This window comes from Falco cherrug, chromosome 1 (assembly GCF_023634085.1).
Source record: "Falco cherrug isolate bFalChe1 chromosome 1, bFalChe1.pri, whole genome shotgun sequence".
NCBI lineage: Eukaryota > Metazoa > Chordata > Aves > Falconiformes > Falconidae > Falco > Falco cherrug.
The window spans coordinates 71,877,511-71,884,811 of record NC_073697.1 but is presented as its reverse complement, the minus strand read 5'-3'; the positions used below and the strand labels follow the sequence as shown (position 1 = coordinate 71,884,811).

The 7,301-nt window shown below is 51.0% G+C and overlaps 1 long non-coding RNA gene across 1 annotated transcript; it reads left to right on the top strand.

Annotated features, from left to right (window-relative positions):
- Positions 1-204: 204 nt before the first annotated feature.
- On the top strand, positions 205-1,409 carry LOC129735284 (uncharacterized). The gene is made up of 3 exons (XR_008730708.1): positions 205-287; positions 801-882; positions 1,296-1,409. It is a non-coding gene; the product is annotated as an uncharacterized LOC129735284 (long non-coding RNA).
- The last annotated feature ends 5,892 nt before the right edge of the window (positions 1,410-7,301 follow it).

Sequence of the window (7,301 nt, the reverse complement as noted above, 5' to 3'; positions counted from 1 at the left end):
TCAGATGTGTTTTCTGCTGCACTCCCTTGCTGGGGACTAGTGTTAGCCCTACGTTTCACACTGCCTTTAAGCGCTGCAGAAATGGGGTCAAGCCACTCCTTTACACGTTGCTTTCTCTTTTGGAAAAGCTTCTGCAGAAACGATTCCAAGCCTCTGCACAAGCTGCACACAGAGTGGGACTCCAGGACACGCCTCTCACCCAGCATTCCTCCCCATCCGTCAGCTCGCGCGACCGTGCTCGCGTCCAGGGGAGTTCTGACCTCGGTGACACAGATCAGGAAAAAAAGGTAAAGACACGAGGGCTACCGTACATGGATTCCTATCACAGTATGCGTTCTTAGTTCTCTTGAGGATGGTGTGGGACTTCAATGGCCAGATTTCCCACCGCCACCACCCCCGTGGGGAGACTACTGGCTTTCGTATTTAGCATTTACTCCTTAGTTGCTCTCCCCTACCTGGAAGTTGCTATGGGCAATCACTGGTGGAACGACACAGCTGAAACTTGTTCTCTAAAAAGCAGCCTGTCAATCTGGCATGACATATGCAAGGGGCTTTCCACGTAGTAAACACTCTTAGCGTTTCCTTGCGGTGTCTCTGAAGTGCCGCGTACACGGCGCTCATGCAACATCACCTTTTGCAGGCTGGCGTCCTTTGCTCACACTGTGGCAAACCTGATGGGACACCTTGGGCTAGGCCATAAAGCCCACACTCACACAGCTAGGGCTAAATGGAAACACATGCAAAAACTGTCACGAATCAGCTTCTCTTCTTTCATGGTCACTATCCCGTACGTCTTCTAGGTGCTGGATAAAATCAGCCAACTTTTGGAGACAGACTCCCTTACCAAGATCCAAGAATGGTTTGCAAGGGCAAGTAAACAAGGTAACAAAGATACACACCTGCATCCCTTTCTGAGAAGCACGCGCTCTTGTACATTCACATCAAACCCTGAAATTCTCATCGACCTGAGCTGAGTGGCGTTGCCGAGGTGGAAGGAATTGGGACCAGCAAAGTGCGCTGGGCCCAGCTGTGGCTGCGCTGAGCAGTCAGGTGACAGCAGACAGAAAGCAGTCACTCACACCTCAGCGCTCTCCGGTTTGGTGCGGGGCGGAAAAACGCGCTCTCCCACTGGGGCTCTGGGCGGCTGGGGGCGGGCAGAAAGCAAACAAAATGTCTCTCTCGTGTCTTTAAGCCCTTTGAAAACGTGGTAAGGGAACTCCTGAATTCACCCCCAGACATCCAGATCAGCAGCAAGTGGGAATTTGAACAAAATTTCTGCTACCTTCACGTTTCAGAGAAAGACTTTGTGTTCAGCCTGGTGGATTGAGAACTGACTGAGAAAGACGTGCTGAAATCTGAGGAAGGTGCAGCAGAGAACATCAACAGCCCGACTCTGCTGAAGCCTCTCCCTCCACATCGGAGAAGCCTAGACGGGGAAATGACTCCGGCCACGTAAAACCTGCAGGGAGGTTGCCACAATGAGGGATAAGCTAAACCCCACAACCAGAAATTTTTGGGTTCTCCTCCTGTGAAAAAGGTAACTTTGTGATTGCAGTTGATCATGGCCAGCCTTCGACAAAAATGCTCCTAAGTACAAGCCACGCCAGGCAATTTGATACAAGTGTAGTTACACGTGTATCACATTTGATACAAGTTTGATACAAGTACCAAGTTTTAGCAGCACTGGAAACCCCTTGGAGAGCAACCTCCTTTTACATTGCGGTGCACGGTTTATACCTACAAAGACCATCAGGGCACTGGACTATCTCCCTTACGAGGACAGGCTGACAGAGCTGGGCCTGTGTAGCCTGGGGAAGAGTGAGAGGGCATCTCCTCAGTGCACATAAATATCTTTAGGGCAAGTGTCAAGAGGATGGGGCCAGGCTCTTTTCAGTGGTGCCCAGCGTCAGGACAAGGGGCGACGGGCGCCAACTGAAACACAGGAAATTCCATCCGAGTGTGAGGGAAAACACCTTCACTTGGAGGCTGTCGGAGCCCTGGCACAGGCTGCCCAGAGAGGCTGTGCAGCCTCCTTCCCTGGAGATACTCAAACCCCACCTGGACGCGACCCTGTGCAACCCGCTCGAGGCAAACCGGCTTTAGCAGGGGGTTGCACGACATGGCCTGCACAGGTCCCTTCCAACCCCAGCCGTTCCGTGAGCCTGTGACATTCTGAGGTCTGCTCCTGTAAGTCACACGCAAGCTGAAACTCCCTCTGCCAACAAACTCTGGCATCCGCCCTCTGCTAACATCTCGCCCTCACTCTCTGCAGGCTACGTCAGGCCTCCTCAGACCTTTCCAGCTACCAAAGCCCACTCTTGCACCCTCTACCCAGTCAGGGCAAGCCAAACATACTGGCGCTGCCAAGGAACGCCACCGTCACCTCTTTGTGCCCCTTCTGAAGCACACGGAGGCAACACAAGCCAGTCCCAGCGTACGTGATCACTTTAACAAAGCCACTCATGCCAGCTCTGACGCTGCCAGCATTTACTATTGCTTGGAACTCAGCTGGAGGAGAGGGTGAAGAGGAATCTTACCTAAGAACTAGAAGGAGGAAGAGGAAACCTCCAAAGCAAGCACCTCTGCTTTTCGACAGCGGTGCCCAGTGAGGCTTCTTTGCCAAAGAGCAGATGTGCTTCTATACTCTCAGCTGCGTACCGAACAAAGCCAAACGAGCCTAACAGCATCCTAAGCCTAGCCTCGTAATATACAGCTTGCTTTTCCAAAATGTTTTCCAGAAAGGGAGAAAGAACATCTTTTGTCCGCAACGCTGAGAAAGAGAGGTCCAGCGCAAGCAGACACGCTCTTCCCAGGGAAGAGCTACAGCTGAGAAAGTGTGGTGGAAACAAGAGGCCGTCCTGCCCTCACACTCTACCAGAAATCTCACCTGTACCACGGCCGCCCCCAAACCACGGATATCCCTTTTCCAGCGGAGGCCTCCCCTATTCACAGCCGCTGAAGCATCTCCCAGCCACCTTCACATACAGAAATATGTGACCTGAGCACTTAGATTATAAAGACAGGCGTTCAGACTTCCTAATAAAACAATTTGATGTTCATTGTATTTTGTCCTCAAGTCATTCAACCCAACCATGCTGCACAGGTACATGAGACGTGAGCTAAATGAAAAGAGGGACAGAGGCAACGCCTTTTGGCATCAGGGTCATCTGTTTGCGTGACTCAGCCAGGCCTGCACAAAGAGCTCTTGTGTGTAGGCTTGGCTCTGCAGTCACAGACATACTGCGGTAGGAAGAGGGGCACGCACACCCTGTCTGCAGAGATGCACACCAAGCCCTAGGCACTGGGGAAGAAAAGAAAAAAAAAAAAAAGAAAAAGAAAGACCCTGGACTTGCCACATGTGGCCTGCACAATGACTGCAGTCGTCTGCCTCACAGCAAGCTGGAATTTGCTTTCACAGCTCTCACGACTGGCAGAGAAGCAGCACACACTGTAGCATCCAATGCGGAGGGGGGAGACACGGGCGAGACAGGATGAGACCAAAACCAGCCTTCCAATGCACCGTGCAAACCTCGAGCCGTTGAAATACAGCCAACAAGGACAGAAATGCATCTGGCCCTTTTTCAGGCCCTGTGAGTGGACTGTGAAAGCGGAAGAATTGGGGCTTACCCATCTAAAAGATACCTCTGCCAATTAAATCTCACAAAAACAAGGCAAGGTGACAAGTCAACCCTACTCCCATCTGTTTTCCAGACTCAGATGATTCGGTGCAGACAAGCTCACTCAAGGCATCTGGCCGTTTGCGGGGAAGGAGAGAAACCCTGGCAGCACAGCATTAAAGAAAGAGGAGCTTAGCTCAGCGCAGAGCTCAGTGTTCTCTTTCCAAGGGCCCCTGCCTTCAAATCATGCCTACTATAGTCACAACTACCACCTCCATTCCCATCTCCCGCTGCAGGAGAGGAGTATGCCAAGACCCGGTGGCCTACCTCAGCTCGGCTTTCTCGTGCTGCTCACTCACTGCTGCACGTGCCCAGCTGTGCTAGAGCCCCCAGCGGAGCAGGCTGGTAAGGCTGAAGGAACGTGTGGCCGCACATTCAGGAAACAGAGTTTTTATGAATGGCTGGCCAAAGGCCAGTCACACAGAGTGGGCATTACTCAGGTCTGCCTGCCAACTCAGACCACAGAGGCAGAAACTCATTCGCACAAAGCCATGTAAATGGGGAACATTTTCCGAGATATGTAATTTCTGTACAGCTGCACAAGACTAGGAGTCTGCCGTCTGCAGTAAATGGGGACGGAGCTTCTAGCAGGACAGGAGCTGGCAGTGCTTTGCAACTTCCCTGGTGTCTTAGGTGTAAACACTACAAAGTCAGCTGGAAACCAGACAGCAGGGTTAAGTGACCACACACTGACAGGGCTGTGGTAATGACTTGTTGAACGGGCCACACTTGAACTTGACCACATGCTTTTGGGCTGTACTCATGACTGTCTTAGTCCCATTCAAATCTCTGTCCTGAGTGTTTCCTACCAGCTGTCCCTCAGCACCATGCTGCAGCAGCTGAGCCTGAAAACCTTAATTACATCGCAGAGGCCTCACAGGATCACTACTGAACAGAACCAAAACTAAAGCAACCACATTAATGTAGTCTTTCAACAGCACGGTTGCATTCCCTCCATGAACTTTGAAGCTGACAGGTCATGGAACAAACGTGGTAAGAGCCAGAAGGGCAATAGTTTGCAAGGATAGTTACAATCAATTGCACCTTCTCACCCATTTCCCTTTCCAAAGCACCCGTGACTGTATTTGCTAGACGTCTGACAACAAAGATCTCTCAAGGGCACTTCACCCATCCTAGTAATAAAGAGAAGAACAAGGTTATGTTCAACGTGTGACTCAAGATAAGCATTAAAGCTGTTTGTGTTACGTTATCCTTGATCCCACCTGCCTGCCTTATTAGAGGCCTGGATTCACTAGCACGAGAAGCTGAAGCAGATTCTTACAATCACGTCAGGGTGCAGCAGCGGCAGAGTAACTCTCAAGACTGCTCTGTGAGGCAGCGACGTTTCTGTGTCCTCTGATAAAATTAGATGTCCCAGCTTCTGAACTATTGCTTGTCCCTACCCCAAAAAGCTGGGAGTCTCTAGTCTTTAGGATGTGTCTGCTGTTACTGAGAAGGTTCGGGTAGTACCCTGACTTCAACAGTCACACATCCATGTCAACTATTGCTAAATGCTCCGTGAAGTCCTCAGCTTGCAAACTAAGCTTCTTCTGCAAGTACTCCTTTCTATCCTTCTCCCCAGACGTAATCTTATCACTGCAGAGCTGGCCCACTCGAGAAATACGTGAACTCTTTGGAGTGCACAGCAAACGCAGAAGTAAGCAGGAGTTATCCACTGGATCGTGATGACTGAATATGGCCAAGTTTTCAGAGCCTCCTGAAAAACAAAAACAAACACAGAGCGCTAAACTCAGCTACCTGTGCAGCCGTTCCAAACAATGTCATGAAGCAGTCAAGAAGTAGAATAAAATGCATTAGAATAACACTGACTATTACCAGCTCTGTAACTTACTCGCTGTAGTTAAGTAAAGGAACACTTCAATTCTATCTGAGAACAACAGGAAGCCAGAAGAAATGCACTAACAGTGTCCTCGCAAGAAAGTCAGTCATGTCGCACACCTGGATTCTACAATTCACACCAGGGTAACCGACTTCCCCAGCCCACACCCACTCTCCTTCTACATGAGAAGACAAGAAAAAATATCTAACAGGTGTTCCCTGCAACAAAGTAAGATGAGATTAAAAATACTGAATCACTCAAATGTCCCCCAATACGCATTGCTGGCCCCCCTGACTTCTCAACCAGCTGACCACTGCTGCAGAGGTAGGACGTACTACCTGGCGAGTCCGCGACCTTCTTCACAGAGGCAGCCACAGGCACTCGGGCATTAAACAAAGACACAGGACACAGCATGTGAAGTACGTGGCGGCACGTATATCAGGACCCAAGCAAAATACAGCACAAGGCCAAGACCGCTCAGCATGCTTTTTCCCAGGCGTGTCGGTCCATGGCCAGCCTACCAGCCTCCGCTTTCATGCTGCAAAAAGACGCTGGTGAGACAGGAGGACTGCCTCCCTGCTCTCTCAGGAGGAGTTGCAGCACCATGGCAAGTGCTGGAGGGGTCACAAATCGCACAAGCACGCTTGCTTTTACAAGCTGTTCTCTCAGAACCTCTCACAAACGTCCAAAGCCAAAGGTTTCAGCGTCTCGCATTTGACCTGACGCTGGGGCAATTTTCATGTGCTGCAACTAATTTGGCTGTTTTCAACAGTGACTTCACACTGGACTCACTGCAAGAATGGGCCCTTTGGGGCTTCTTGAACACGTCGCTTCACATAGCCGCAACCGGCTGCCTGAAAGCAAATCACCGCTTTACTCTCTTAGGATCGTGTCTACAGCTGGTGAATACACTGATGAACAGCCAGGCACCTGAAGCATTTAGAAAAGGGTCAGTGCGCACATCGGTGTGAGTCCAGGCCCGCCAAGAACAGCCTCTTCTAGGTGGCTGCAGAAGTGTAGGACGCTGAAAGGCTGAGAACGGCAGCAGCAGCCAGAGGGCTGAGCCCATCGAAACCCCAGTCTACTCTCGCTTGCTGTTCTATCTCGCCAGTTAACACATCCCGAGGACAGCATCCGGGAGAGACGACGCATGACCACAGGCATGAACTTCAGCCTAGTATCACCTGACGAGCTTAGCACAAAGAGAGAGCAAAGGGAAACAGCAGCAATGCCCCAACTCCTGGCTAAGGCGCCAGCGAGAGGACAGGAAGAGCGGGCGACTGAGACAAGCAATGTGTACAAAGAGGCCGCACAGCCGGTCCCCAAGCTGCTGTGATGCTGCCGAGCTGGAAGGCTCCCGGTGCCAAGAGCAACATACCGCAGAGCACCTTTTCCTTCTCTTTCTCCACAGGCAGGTAAGCTTCAGATTTGCAACAGCTTGATCTGAAAATACGTGCATGCGCACGGCGCGGGTGCGTTGGCCTCATTTCACTGGCAACGATGCAGGACAGGCTGCGTAATGCCGTAAGAGGCTTTCGGACCCACTCAGAAAGTCTCCAAAGTCCCCAGTTTGTCTGTGCCACCTGCTCGTGCACTCTCAAGCCTGAGGAGATGAGGCACGTGTACGAAACCATCTTAAGGAAACCTTAGAGAGGCTGAAGAGCCTTAGATCAGGTTTAATAGGTGCTATGTGCATTAACGCGCAGAACCTCAGCTGTAACGATGTAGCTCCTTGTAATTGCATTGCTTGGCACGTTTACATCAGAGAATCAGTGTAATAGACG